Below are 15,717 nucleotides of genomic sequence, written 5' to 3'. Positions count from 1 at the left end.
TAACGCAACATTTTTTTTATTCATGGCACTGGTTTAGGCTAACTAGATATCAATACATCCTCGTATATGACCATTACTTTGTACAATCATCTGCCCACTTCAATGAAGTCACAATTAGTCTGGCTTCTGCAAGAAAATAAAATCTTTACTATTGAGTAAATGTTATTATAGTGTTAATGAATATCTCAATGACAGTTGTATTAAATGAATTGTTATTTTTTCCTTTTCTCTTTGTAGATGTATGCTATTCTGACTTGTGACTTGTCCTATACACTGTATTTTGTCTGAATGGATCAATAAACACTTTTTATCTATCTATGAAATTATTGAGTTTTGAAGTCCCAAAATATTTTGTAACTGAAAACAATTTTTGGCTTAACTTATATATTTTATTTTCATGATGCTTCTACAGAAACTATCAGTTAAGCTTCGTCAAGGCTTGCTTCGATGTCAATGATTCCTGGAGCGAGTATATTTTTGTCCTTCCTTCTAGAGCAGGCTCAAAAAAATCCTTCATAATTCTAATTGCATCCTGTTACATATCGTCGATTTCAAGTTTCTCATATTTCATATCTAGCGAGTCGACGATCGAGCAAAACCAGCGATCAGGTCGGATCAACGAACTCCGCGGGCGGAGTAAACTGGATGGATGCGACACACTGGATAGTAGATCAGCGGGCTGAGATCGTCGAGGTGATTTACGTCGGTGGGTGCAGGTCATCGTTACAAAACAACGGAACACTGCTCCACAGCCGGCTGCATGTATGCGAAACCTCGATTTCAATTTACGGACGTGCCCTCTACGTAATTGATGGGCGCACCGTTCGCAGTTTACGAATAGAACCACCTATTGCACGTTTTATTGCGTTTATAATTCACATCTTCGAAAGTGGCGATGTTGAATTACTTATCGGAGTTATCGATGTGTGTAGGGAACGGGTGTGACGGTGTGGGTTATTAGAAGCAGACTCCAGTGATACATGTAAGCTCAGCCAAGACTGGGACAGCTCCTCCGAAAACATTAACCCACTGCTTCCACTATAGACAGTAAGAGGTGCCTGGTCTGGACTATAGGGAAAACCAGCCAACCGAGCTCTAGGGACTTCTGGCGAGTCTTCAAAACCAATGCTGGCAGCAATGCTCTTCCAGCGTCAGCTTCAAACGGTCCAGTTGTTAACAGTAGAGACAGAATTTAGCGTTTTGCCATAGTGGAGCAGCACATACGAGGTGCGGCGGAACCAACTGACAAATTTTGAAGGGTCATTGTTCGGTCTGTGGTGGGTACAGGAAGGTTTTCTTCTTCTTCTACGTGTGGTGCCCCACTAGGTTGAACTGAGGCCTCGTGACCCATTGTTCGTCCGCTTGTAGTTAGAGGGACTCAAACTCTGTGAAATGCTGACAAAAATGCCACAAGTCGACAGAGAGGTGTCCCTCTCACCAGTTATGGGTGTTATGTTTCCTAGGTGTGTCATCCTTAAGTCTTCAAGGTTGATACAGAAGAACTGAATGTGTTCATCCGTGCTCCTGAACCAGCGGCACAGGGAACAGCTAGTCAGTCCCATTATTTTTAAGTGATTATTAAACAAATGGCCAGTCATTCCTCCAGTCACTAGACTCAGTTGTTTCCTCTCAAGAGCTAAGGGTTTTTTGACCTCAGGCACAGAGGATGGTCTCTCAATGGGAAGCCTCGACTGTCTGAGACCACTTCTCATGCTCCATTCAGAGGAAAATTTCCTGTCTAGCCATCTATTAAAGAAGTTCTTGACAGATGTACGACAGATAGGCAGCGCCGGTCCCGGACCAACAAAAGCTGAGCGGGTTCCCGCTTTGCCTTCCCGTTTCCCGTAAGTCCTGGGTGCGCCGAGCATCAGATAACTTTCAACAGGGAGGTGCAGAAGGGCTGTTTGCGTTCCTTAGGGTCTGTAGTTTTGAGTCGGCCTCATGATTTGAACTGGAATGCATAGGACCTTTCTTTTACCATTTTTTAGACAGATGTTCCCGGAGCGACTGGTCTAACTGAGAGGCGCGTGTGGTGTCCAGCGCGATCACCTGATTTGAGCATCTGCGACTTCTTTCTTTTGAGCTACCCGATAAGGATTTTTAACATCGTCCACACACCCTACCACAAATCACTCGCCATAACGAGTAGCACTTTTGAAGCTCGCCAATCGGCTCTGCCACACTCTGTAGTAGAGTATTTCCTGCCAATTCTACTACACATAAAGTAACACCTTCCTGGATGTCATCCTGGCTTGACCACGATCTAGGTCACTTTGCAAACTTTTGACTACCTCGGTCGCTTGGCACTGTATCGGCCAGTATATATCGCAAATTTTTGTCGCCTTTGATGCATTTTTCACTGTCAGATAGTCTTCTTCTTCTTCTTCTTCTTCTTCAACAGCCTGTCTGCATCCACTCCTGGACATAGGCCTCCCCTTGAATATTCCAATTTCCTTTATCTTGAGCCAACTGGTGCCAACATCGTCCAACCTTTGATTTAATGTCATCTAACCACCATTTTGTTGGTCTTCCTACACTTCGTTTATGTTCGCGCGGTCTCCAATGTACAATCCTCTTAGTCCATCGATCGTCTTCCTGCGGAGCCACATGTCCCACCCAGTACCATTTCATTTCCGCTATCCTACCTATTATAGCTTCTACCTTCGTTCTTCTTCTGATCTTTTCATTCCAAATATGGTCTCTCAAGGATACCCCCAACATAGCTAATTTCATCCTTTGAAACCTTCATACCCGCTCGACAGTCCACTGCTGAACTGACCAAGAGCAATACTATCGAAGAACCTTACTACACTTACTCTCAACAATAGATCATCTGAAACGTACAATTCTAGAACACATGTAACAATAATAATAGTTCTCTTCACGAAGAAACACACTTATAATCATTTTCACGCATTGGCTTACAAGCCTAAGTGAGATTATGGCCTGTAGGCCAATTGTGGTGAAAAGCCTAAAAGACTACGGAAATTTGGTTTATTTATAAGTTTATAATATCTTTTCTTTATATCTATTATGTTAGTCAATTAATCAAAGTGTAGTTCTATTCATAATGAAAGACATGAAGCATGAACTACACAATTTTAGGTCCTCAACTCCAGCCGTGGATGTCATTTCTGATCCATTCAATATGGATTAATTAAAAGCAGCAATCAAATCTTCTAAATCTCGAAAAGCTGCAGGTTTCGATAGAATTTATCCGGAATTCATCAAACATTTAGGCAAAAGAGCGTTGCCTTGGTTATTATCTTTTTATTATAATATTCTAAATACTGGCAATTTTCCCGCCGAGTTCCGAAAAGCGAAAGTCATAGGAATCTTAAGACGTGGAAAAAATTCTTCTGATCCCAGCAGTTATCCACCTATTATAAATGAGTGTTCCTTTTAATTTTAGAGAGGCTAATTATTTTTAGGATTGAATCGACTCTAGAGGACGCTTTCCAAAATTGTCAAGGGGGGTTTCAGGAAAAATAGAAATTGCTGTGATCAGGTTCTAAGCCTCACCACTTTCATTCAAACAGGTTTCAATAATAAATTAAAAACAGGAACAGCTTTTGTAAATTTATCCGCCGCATATTACACAGTATGGAAGAACAGTTTGATTTTCAAATTTTATACTGTGGAAAGATGGTTCGCTTACTGGAAAACATGCTGTCAGATAGAAGGTTTCGTGTTTCTGTAGATGATAACAGTAGTAATTTCAAAACTTTGAATAGGTAACGGTCTTCCACAAGGATCAGTTTTAGCACCTCTACTTTTCAATTTCTATCTGTGTGATATACCTACGACTTCTTCTGAGAAATTTATTTACGCTGATGATATTGCCCTGGCATTCCGTCATTCTGATTTTAGATGCATAGAGAATAACCTATCTACAGATCTAGAAACTTTGAGGAATTACTTTTTCGACTGGCGTTTGCGTTTTTACCCAAATAAAACCGAGGTTTCGTGTTTCCATATGAATAATCATCAAAAATATAGGAAATTGAGTGTAGTTTTCGATAATTCTTTTTTGGAACTTTACTTCAATCCGAAATATCTAGGAGTTAAGCTGGATTCCTCTCTAAATTTCAAAGCCCATTTAGATAATTTGCGTCCAAAGTTGAAAACTAGGAATAATATTCTTCATAAACTAGCTGGTACTTCATGGGGTGCTGATGCAACTACACTTCGAACAGCTAGCCCTAGCTTTGGTTTTTTCGGCTGCTTAATATTGTTGCCCCGTTTGGATTAATACTGCTCATGTTCAAAGAATTTGTGCACAGCTGTATCTTTCTATGAGAATTATTACTAGAATTATTAGATCTTCATCTATTCAACCAATTCTTTCAAACACTGTACCGCCCCATATTCATAGACAGTCAGACAGACTGCAATTATATACATTATAGGAATAAATTTCACTCCTTTCCCGACTCATCTCCAATTCTGTCCCATATGAATTCCACAAAATACATAATTCGATGAGGCAGAGCAAACTGAATAATTCACCTTGTTGAATCAACAATTAGAAACACTTTTACATTCGTACTGAGCATTAGATTAAATCAGTCCGCACTTAACTCTTAACTCCAGTGATGAGTGCGATTAACGATTAGCAAGAAAACGAAGAAACATGAAGCTCAGAGAGTATCGAAACAATTGACAATGTATCTCTTAAACTGATGTGCAAGAATAGAAAGATCAAAATAAGGTTGCTAATTGTTTGTGAGCAGCGTGATTAGTCCAAGTGCTCGATTCTATTGTGATTCCATTTTAACCCAGAAAAACGGAACAGATTTTTTTATTGTTCCTGGGCAGAATGTGTTCGTCGATATAATTAATTCATACTTTGTTTCAAGAAATGCAATAAATTGCTTATTTCATTTATGATGTATTTCCATAAAGAAAAAAAGAAAAATAACTTCAGTTATCACCAATAAAAGATTGAAATTTTGTCCAAATTCATTTTTTACTTATAAAATGGCACCTAGTAGTCTCTCTTATGCGAATATAGGGCGGTACAATGTTTGAAAGAACTGGTAACCGTTGAATAAGTGAAGATCTAATAGAGTTATACCTAATTCTCATAGAAAGATTCAGCTGTGCATCAATTTTTTGCACATAAGCACTATTAACCCAAACGGGGAAACAATAGTTTCAAATCACTCAAATTTTAAAGATTGTAAATAATGCTGTGTAGGTTTCAATTTCGAAGGATCCCACAGGAGAACGAAATGGAGTAATTTTCAAAAATTCATTTCTTGTGAAACAACTTTCTGTTTTATTCATAAAGACCCACTTTGTATATTAGGCATCGAAAGAAATAGTTGATGATATGAACCAACAAGCACGCCCATGTTTCGAAAGAATGGTAATAACACCCATAACTCTGGTATCATTACCCGCTTCCTTTTTCGGATTCTATGAAAATGAAAATAATCAACAAACTACCATTGCGAATGAAAGGAACGAATATATTTCATTATACTATCCTTGCTGTCTCGTGATTGTATTTCACAGCCGTGATCTTTAACAATAACTAATAAATAATGGTGAATTACTATGAATTAGAATCTGAAAAAAATGAGGCTTGGTTCTTTTGGTTGTGCGGACGATATTGAAGGAGGCTTGGCAATTAATGGACGATTGTAATTACGCTAATGACCTACATGAAAAAGATAATTAGTCCAATTGAATATACGAATTCGAGACTTCATTATTTATTCTAGTTGGGGAGCCGACGATGCTAAATCAGGATTTACTCGAGCGATGTGGTGACCTACTGGATTTTGAAGATTGAATGGTAGAAAGAAAAAAAGGTTCAACGATGTATGCACTTTCAGCGGTGGGGAAAGCGTCTGCAGGTTCCCAATGATGTAAAAAAAATCGTCAGGTGTACATACTCGAGCGTGTTAGATTAAGACACCGTATATGCACTATGTGTCTATAATGAATTCATGTAAATCTGACAGTTTGCGTGGTGGGACTGACCGTACGGAAGAAATGAAAATGGTAAAAAGTGTCAGATTTTTACAGGATATGTTAATTGGAGCCGAAGGAAGCTAGTTTTCAAGGGACTGACAATTCGGAGGTGAAGCAAGGTCACATCGGTCCTTTGAAAATGCAAAAAAAAACGTTACTTTTACATACTCGAGCGTGTCAGATTTTCAGCGGTTATTTGAAATTGCAAGAAAAAAAGGTACTTGTAGAAACTCCAGCTTGTCAAATTTTCATATAGATGGTTAATCTCGGTGTTGCAGACGTGTTGACCCATTAATTTGACACTAATCAGGAGTGGTTTTCTTAATCTGACAGTGTGAAAATGATAATAAAGCATGTTTTTTAATATCTCCCTTCCTGTATCTCTAATCGTTTCTATATTCATTATGAAAGTGGTAGATAATAAAATTCTATACTTTTGCCTGAAGCAATTTTGCCTACTCTTAACCGTTTCCGAGTTAAAGGGCGATAAGGGCGAGGAGGTTAGCCACACATGCGAAAGGCCAAGCTCAATGTAGAAACTCTGTCTAATGTACATTCATCGCCTTATATCTCGAAAACGTTCAAGCGTAGAAAAAATTGCTTGGGACAAAATTTGTCGAAAATGTTATGCCCTACAACTTTTATAATGAATGCAAAAACAATTTGAAGCCCAGGAGAAGAGATAATTCAAAGAAACTGATTTTTGAGACCTTTATGGTCAATTTTTATTGATTCGGCTTGCAGAAACTTTCAGATTATATTTTTTTCCGTTATTCTTGAATCATTGGCTTCAACCTAAGAAAAAAAGCCACTGCGCTCGAGAATGTACACGTAACGTTTTTTAGCAAATTTGGCGCCCGCCCACACATTTTCGTCATGCTTAAATTATCAGATTAAGAGAATATATACTTTTTTCAATACGTTATTAACCATGTTTATATTAATCTGACACGCTGGAATATGTACAATGATCTTTTTTTTAAACTATTTTGACAAGCTAACCTAAACAATCTCCTCTATATACAGCACTTATTTTTGGTAGAGCCCAAGGGACCTCCCCTTATATTAATCTGACACGCTCGAGTAAATCCCGAATTTCCCTCTTGGGCTCCCCAACTATTCGAAACACCACCATATGATATGATTTCGAATTTTTTGTAGAAGTTAAATGAACCGAAAGGTAACCTATGCCCTTAAGAACTACAGATTCTTCATAAATGTTTTTAAAAACGTATTTGAATTTGAATTTCTCAGTGCAGTTTTATAAAAGGTTTGGAGAATAGACATAAAGAGAACAATTGCTGCCCGCACCTCGCAGACAATAGATAACTAAAGTAAATTATGTACCAGTCAGTAGATAATAAATCTTTTATTCTACTAGATGCCCAGGTGTCTCGAGAAGAAAGAAGTTTTGATTCAAACTAGTTGTAATTTGCTGATGTTATTGTTTATCTGTAGTGGTGACAGATTATAAGAATCCTCTTCGTCCCCTTTTGGGTTGTCATCACATCACTTGAAAAAGGCTGTACCGATTTCATTAATTTTTTTAACCTTCCTTTACTTCGTAGATGGCAATAACAGAACGAAATTTCGGAAAATCAAGAAAAGTTAACGAAATTCAAATTTCGCGCGTAAGTGTACATATGTTGGGCAGTGATTGGCAAATTAATCTCAAGGCAACAACAAAATATTACTATAGAAACCCATGTTGTCAATGACCATGCAATAGTACATCTCTGAAACCAAAGATTATAGAGTAGAAAGATAGGAAACGCCCTCATATCGCTAGTACTAAAAACCGACTACATTTTGGCCAGTGAAAACACATTTGACAATGAGATGGCGCTGAAAACGTACTATCAATACAGAAAAACTGTTTAATAACAGTTTTCTGTTTTATAATTGAGGGGCGCGAAATTCGAATTCTATACCTTGTATTCAATTTCAATATTGACCTTGTTGAAACTAGAAAACAAACATCCTGAGCGACAAAACAAGGATGGTTTTGTTTTGTTACCAGGATGTTAGTTTTCATCTGAACAATGTTTGGAATCGAATGGTATCAATGAAATACGCTGTTGGATGTGATAAATTTTTATTTGCAATCTATATAAAATTTATAAAAATTTGAAATTATTAACAACGAATAGAGCTTTGACTAGGATACAAGAGTACATGGTTATCTGCTATAGTTACGTCAAAGGTATTTTTTCTGTGAAAACGTTTCGAATTAATAAACTGAGTTGAATTTTTACAATTTATATCAGAAATTGATATGAACCAATATTCAATTTACCGTCATAGGATACACATTTCCATTACTTACATATTATTTACAAAATTTTCAGAAACACAATTGAAAAAAACCTACAAGCCTTGTATTCGAGCCCGTCAGTATAATTTCTTCATGCTTTTTCATGATTTCTTCATGGTCTCTTTATGACACAATATACAAATTGATTGACGAATGAACACTCACAGAAGGTTTCATAAATCTTTGACTTTCCAAACAACAATTTGACAGTCACCCGATTCCCAAATCGAAATCCATAAAACTGCAGTTCTGAATATATTGAAGGCAATTGAGAATCTTTGAGTGGACGTATAAAAGTCATAATTTCCCCTAAATGAGCCCTTCATGTAAGGGATGCTTCCTGCATACAACAATTTACGTGGATGAACAGTTCTCAATCGACTTGCAGTAAAATGTTCATTGCACATGGTGTTGTCAGTAGTGTTTGCAGGCCTTTTTACGCCTGAAAATTTTATCCACTTCGTAGCACTGAAAATAAAAATCAATGAATGACCGAGTCACATGTTACCAGTTTTAATACTTACATTCCCATTTGCCTTAGTAGAATTTGTTTTATTCTATCCACAGTTCTTCACCATACAATAATTTTCGAACGATATTCTGAGGATTTCGCCAAGAAATCAGACAAAAATTTCAATAATCAGCAACTAGAACGGGCTTGAAAAACAAAAGGCGATACTAGGTTGTCTATGGATACGAGAATCGAAACATTAAAAACCTGTTTGATCAAAATGGCCATATGACTCTCTGACATCTCGCAAAATTTCATGTCCCTCGAATTGATATTTTAACCAGTCTTAGGGCCTTAAAAACACATTTGAAACACAGATGGTGCTCACATCATTCTAGTCGCTTCGTTTCCTATCTTTCTACTCTATAATCTTTGCTCTGAAACAAAATAAATGAAAAAATTTATTTGCTCCTACGTAAATTCTTGCACTAATTTGTCAGGAGCAGATCAAATAGAAAAAAATTGTGGCCTGACAATAAACGAAAAATGATGAACTTCGTAACGTTTGGGAGTCTACATCAGACTCATTCATCAGACGAATTATTGAAAAATCTCCTGAATTGTAGTTTCTCGATTGACATTTGTCAATACACGGAGACGTTGATTCATTTAATTTTGAAATTACCGGATGTCAGTTATTTCCCCAGTAAATTAATTGATTTGGTTTCCGAGACTGGGAGTGAAAGCCCTAAAGAGTTTCAGAAAATGCAGAGTCCTACAAGATTGAATTTCAAACCTCAAAATAATGGGAAACCAGATATTTTTTCAGAAATATTTCAATTCAACGACAAGCATCATATTATTTGATCAAAGGATAGTTTATGAGACATACAAACAGACACGTCAGAGTGGTCAGAGTGGGTCAGAACACTATACAGGGTGACAATTTGAAAACTTGCCAGTCCAATTATGTCATGACAAAGCTATATTGAGCTATATCTCAATTGGAAGACAATAGTATTATGTAGAGGGACATATTGTCTTCCAATTGAGGTTTAGCTCACCCTCTATTCCCTATGAAGAATTTAGGGGTGATAGCCCCTACACCTAGGTTTGAGGAGATTTAGGCTCACAATTTTGCTCAAAATATGTCCCCCTCCCTTTGAAAATTGAGCTATTCCGGCTTTTTCTTCGAAAACATCCTTGTCGAGGCATAATTGGCAGGGCAAGTTTTCAAATTGTCAAGGCCTGTAACTACTACAAGGAATCAATAAAAATTTGCAAACCATAGTATTCATGTAGAGGGACAAGTGATCTTTCAATTGAGGTAAATCTCACCCAGTATTCCCTATTAAGAATTTAGGGGTGATAGCCCCTACACCTAGCGTTTAGGAGATTTCGGCTCACAATTTTGCTCAAAATATGTCCCCCTCCGAATAAAAATTGACCTGTTTCGGCATTTTCTCTGAAAACATCCTTGTCGTGAAATAATTGGACTGGCAAGTTTTCAAATTGTCACCCTGTATTTCATAATATGTACTGACTGACAGATGATGTATAATTCATCATTAAGCCGGGCCTTAGCCAGAGAAAGAACTTTCGTATACTTGCATTTAAGGTAGTTTGAATAATCCTATGATTTCAGTAGCAATCAACAACCAGTGGGTTGGGTAGCATGGTGAACGTTAAAAATATATGCAGGAAATGTTTATTGGAAGAAGCACCTTGTGGACCTTTAGGGGATACTTACAGCTTGGAAAAGTATAAAAAGAGGTGATACACCATCTCAAACAAGTTCTATTATAACGTTTTATCCCACTTATATCACGATAGGTGTATCCTAAGTTAATCCATAGATGTCGAAAATGATGCAGCTCAATGCGGGCGCGGTTTTCAACAGTTCTCAATATGAGGGATAGATTCAGTCAATAATGAAATGTAAAAAAAATATAAGTATACATCATAAGTGATGTATTTTGTCTGCTCAAGGATGAGGTTAAAAAAAATTCGGTGCTCTTGTAAGGTGCTGCTCCTTCAAGTTCATAAAGGTGGCTTCAGTTTCGACCAAAAAGAAGTATTTTATATGTATAACGTATGTATCTCTTTGCCTGTCTTTAGTGTCGTAACTCCTAAACAGATGAACCGATTTTAGTATAGTTTTGTCTTAACGATGACTTAATTGATGGTGTTCTGTGTTTATTCAACTTTTACAGAAATACGCTCTTCCCAAGTTAATGCTTGTAGTTGTCAAGTTGAGTACCAAAACAGCAAAACAGCAAGAATTAACAAGAACAGGTTTTAAAAATATCCAGGGGTCTATAGCTCTCGTTAATACTAGGTACTTGGGTGAAATTTGATATAAGAAATGTATTCTAGTAATGGTTTTGAGTTTTTTGGTATTTGTAGCGAAATTAACAGGTGCTTGTCGAAAAACTTTCATTTTCAGCATGCAATATGGGGTTATTCAACTTCTAATTAACTGATCTTGTTGCCCCCCAATTTTAATCACCCTTTCGAAAAATAATAGCACCTGGAAACTCATCATCAATTGGCCAAAAATTCTACCTTATAACCGAACCAAAGAAATACACGTTATGGATGAAAAGCCCTTCGGTAATGATGTTCTAGTATTCTGTCTCTCTGCAAAGTCTGCAATTCTGCTTATTAACGAACTAGCGTAGGAGAAAATGTGCTTCATCGCTCATAATGATTTATCGGGAAAATTCAGGTTGATTTTCGTACATTTCCAACAAACAATTGGCGAAAGCAGGACCTTTTTAATGATCGGTAGACTTGAATTCATAAGTTAATTTTTTTTACAAATGGTAATATTTTGGTGTAGGCACAGAATGTGGCATAACGTAGGATAAGCTGTTTTTCTTTGTTTTTGCATGAATTTTTTGGATGTGATCATCGTGAACAAATTGCAACTAATCAGTATCTTCTTAGTGAAATCAAAACCAAGTTAAATCACTTTAAATCAACTTTATTTCAGTATTATTCGTGAAAAGCTACAAATAAAAAGAGCTTTTTGTATTAACCCCAGAATCGGAAATCCAAAATATCCAATGTGGTATACAGGGTGATTCTTTGATTTTACATTAGATTCTTGAGGTCAAAAGAAAAACTTTTTTCCTACATCATTTCTTCTGATTTGGCCCTGATAAAAAGATATAGCCATTTTAAGTTTCTATAATGAACTGTGCCACCCATGGTAAAACAAAATTACCTTCAGAATAACTAACTAAATCGATTAAACTACACATCTGTGGATCTTTTAAACAGAGTTGTATTCAGCCAAAGTACCCAATTTTTCAAATTTTATAGATACTTTTTAATTTTTGAATATCAAATTACTCGAAAACGGCGCATTATACAAAAAAATATGAAGAATACTTTCATTTTACAAAACGTTCAAATATCCATTAAACAGCGTACAACTTAGTTCCAAGAGTTGTTTTCTTTGAATTTTTGGTATTTTCATGGTACGTTGTGGTCAGAATTAGAAAACTGGAAGACATGGGTGATATCTTGTGTTCGAAAAAGTTTCATCAAACAAATTAAAAACTATATTGCGAAATTAATTTCATTCAATAAAACCTTGTGTGCAATAGAACTAAAATAACATTTTTTATGGATTTTCGACAGCCTGTATCTTTCAACTCGAGCCGATTCGGGAAAATGGTAAAGGAAAAAAGTGTTTCTTTTGACCTTAAGAATCTATTGTTAAAATATTTGTATGAGTCAAAGACTCACCCTGTATATAGATATAGGTGCATCTACTAAAAGTTCAATTCGGAATAAGATGACGTTTCGTGTCTTAACTCGTCGAATGAGTTGTTCACAATTATACTTTAAACCTCTCCACAAAAAGTAACAGTGTTCAGAAATTTCAATACTGTTTCAAAAGTTTCCATTTTTTTTTACCAATTTATAAAATATTGGAAATATAAATGTTCACTCACTCATCTAACTCAATCTTTTGCCCATTTCTTTATAGGTTCCACAATTAGGGGTGTACAAAATCAGTCAAATAATTTTAAAAAAAACAAAGTTCAGTATAGGACATCAACCACAGTTTAACAAAGCTTTTGTATAGTTTCGATCAGATTGTTGTAGAAGCCTTAATCAATTAACAATTACTTTCCAGAGTTGCTGTAAGAGCCGTTATTGTAGTGTATTTTGAGATAGTTGTTGATGATCTAAAGCTCTTTGTAGATGATCCCAAGATGGAAATTGAGATCTGGTGAGCAACAAATTTTGGATCAAAGTTGATTGTAAAAGAGTAAAACAATAACTATAATTCAAAATTCTCAGAAACGCAAACGGCAAAAGCAAACGGTAAGCAATAAAACCATTCAGATATAAGAGAGTACATTTGATTTCTCAAAAATGAACATTTGGTCACAGAATCTCTGAACTTTCTAAACTTTTATGGTGCAGTATATTTACATCATGACCACAGACATAAAGCACACAAATTCAGCAGAATCGTAGTTAGATTTCCATGCCAAGCGAAAGATCAAGATACTTTTTATTCAAATGAGATGTAGAATAGTTTGCGCGATTGTTACAAAAAACAGGTAACAGAAATCTTCCATTAACTACTTGTAAAGCTAGACTAGTTAGAGTTCGTACTCTATAAATGGCAAAATCTGAACTCTACAACACCATCCTCCGTTTTCAAACTCGCTAGAAGCTGCAGGGTATTGGTACACATACTGTCGTGCTGCAGAGTCAGTACCACAAACCGGTTGAAGAACTTGTTTTTATTTGTTCTTTGGGCCAGTCACGGTGCAAGTCACGCTTCGGGTTGAAGTGGTAGTGGCTTTTCTAAACTCTGCCACGAGGAAATTGAATTGACCTGAACAGTACTCTTGAAGATCTATCCGTTCTTCGCTTCTAGCCTTCTACGAAGATTCTCCATCTTATAACTCCAACCTCTTTTTAAACGATATCGGTTCATTATTTCTAGTTGATGAGCCATACTTGCTAAATCAACAATTGGTTGGTTTGCAACTATAAAAAGTGAAACCAATGTATTCAATCATAATTGTTTGTTACTTCAGAACAATAATGGATTCAATATTTCTATTAATTTATTATTGAAAGTCACTTATAATAGTTGGGGAGCCCAAGAGAGAAATTCGGGATTTACTCGAGCGTGTCAGATTAATATAAGGGGAGATACATTGGACCCTGTAGAGTATCTCTAACAAAATTAAGACTTGTATATAAATAAGGGGAATTGACTTGGACAGCCTGTCAGAATAGTAAAAAAATACATTGTACATACTCGAACTTGTCAAATTAAGATAAAAATGTGGATAATTACATGTTGAAGAGTACACATACATTCGCTTAATCTGACAATTTAAACGTGACGAATATGTGTGGGAGGGCGCCAAACTTGCAAAAAAAAAGTCACGAGTACATTCTCGATTGCGGTGGATTTTTTTTCTTAATTTGAAGCTTATGTTTCAAGAATGAAGGAAAAAATAGAATCTGACAGTTTCAGCAAACCGAAACAATAAATATTAGCCATAAAGTTCACAAAAATGGGTTTTTTTGAATTATCTCCTTTCCTGGACTTCAAATTATTTTCGCATTCATTATAGAAGTTGTAGACCATAACATTTTCTACAAATTTTGTCCGAAGCAATTTTCTCTACTTTTGAACGTTTTTGAGATATATGGCGATGAAAATTAGACTGGGTTTCTACATTGACCTTGGTATTTCGCCTGTGTAACACTTATCATATCATCCTCTAGCTCGAAAACGGTTAAGGGTATGAAAAATTGCTTCAGAATTTTATTATCTACAACTTTCATAATGAATAAAGAAACGATTAGAGGTACAGGAAGGGATATATTTTAATAAAATGCCTTGTCATCATCTTCAAACTGTCAGATTAAGATACCCCCCCTGATTAGTGTCAGATTAATGGGTCAACACGTCTGCAACACCGAGATTAACCATCTGTATAAAAATCTGACAAGCTCGAGTACGCAAAAGTAACGATTTTTTTGCATTTTCAAAGGATCGCTGTGACCTTGCGTCACGTCCGAATTGTCAGTCTCTTCAAATGTAGCTTCCTTTGGGTCCAATTAACATATCCTCTAAAAATCTGACATGTTCTAAAAAATTTTTTTACCATTTTCAAATCTTCCACACGGCCAGCCCCACCACTCAAACTATCAGATTAACATGAATTTATTATCAGAGACACGTAGGGCATATACAGTATCTTAATCTGACACGCTCGAGTATGTACACATGACGATATTTTTTACATCTTGTACTCTGTAGGTACAGCACGCTGTACTTTAAATCCAGTAGTCACTGTGCAAAAACTGTACAACAAGCTGCACTTTAAATGCAGCAGTCACAGTGCAAGAACTATACGGAAAGCTGCACTTTGTATGCAGCAGTCATTATCATTATGCATTATTTTCAATTAATATAACCCAAATTTGTTAATGAAAGGAGTATTCAATTATTAAATTATATCTATTTATGAAATATCTCTTCAGCCTTATATTTCAAACTCTCTCAACTTCTTGATGAAGGTATATCTTCAAGTTTTAGAAATTCCTATGAATTATCAATCTAGATTCTATTATTTTCGGTTAGTCGGCATATAGTCCAATAAAAAGGAGTTCAATCAAACACAACTTTCATTCATAAAATATCATTTATAAAAAGAATAATTCATATTGGATAATAAACTATTGATATATATGTAGATACCTATATGAATTAACAAGATATAGGATGACAATTAAAATTATCAGAAGCCTAGAATATATGAATAAAAGTTTTTATTCAGTTATATGATATCATACCTCTCTCTATGTTTCTCCAACATGTTTCAATAGTCTCCTCTAAATGTTATGAATCCATTTTCAGGTGAAAATGCTCCTCAAACGCTATTATCACAACGAAAAACAGAGTGAAGTGTCTGTTCCA

The sequence above is a fragment of the Coccinella septempunctata genome, chromosome 7, assembly GCF_907165205.1.
Source record: "Coccinella septempunctata chromosome 7, icCocSept1.1, whole genome shotgun sequence".
Lineage (NCBI taxonomy): Eukaryota > Metazoa > Arthropoda > Insecta > Coleoptera > Coccinellidae > Coccinella > Coccinella septempunctata.
The sequence above is the reverse complement of the archived record's forward strand: the minus strand, read 5'-3'. Positions refer to the sequence as shown.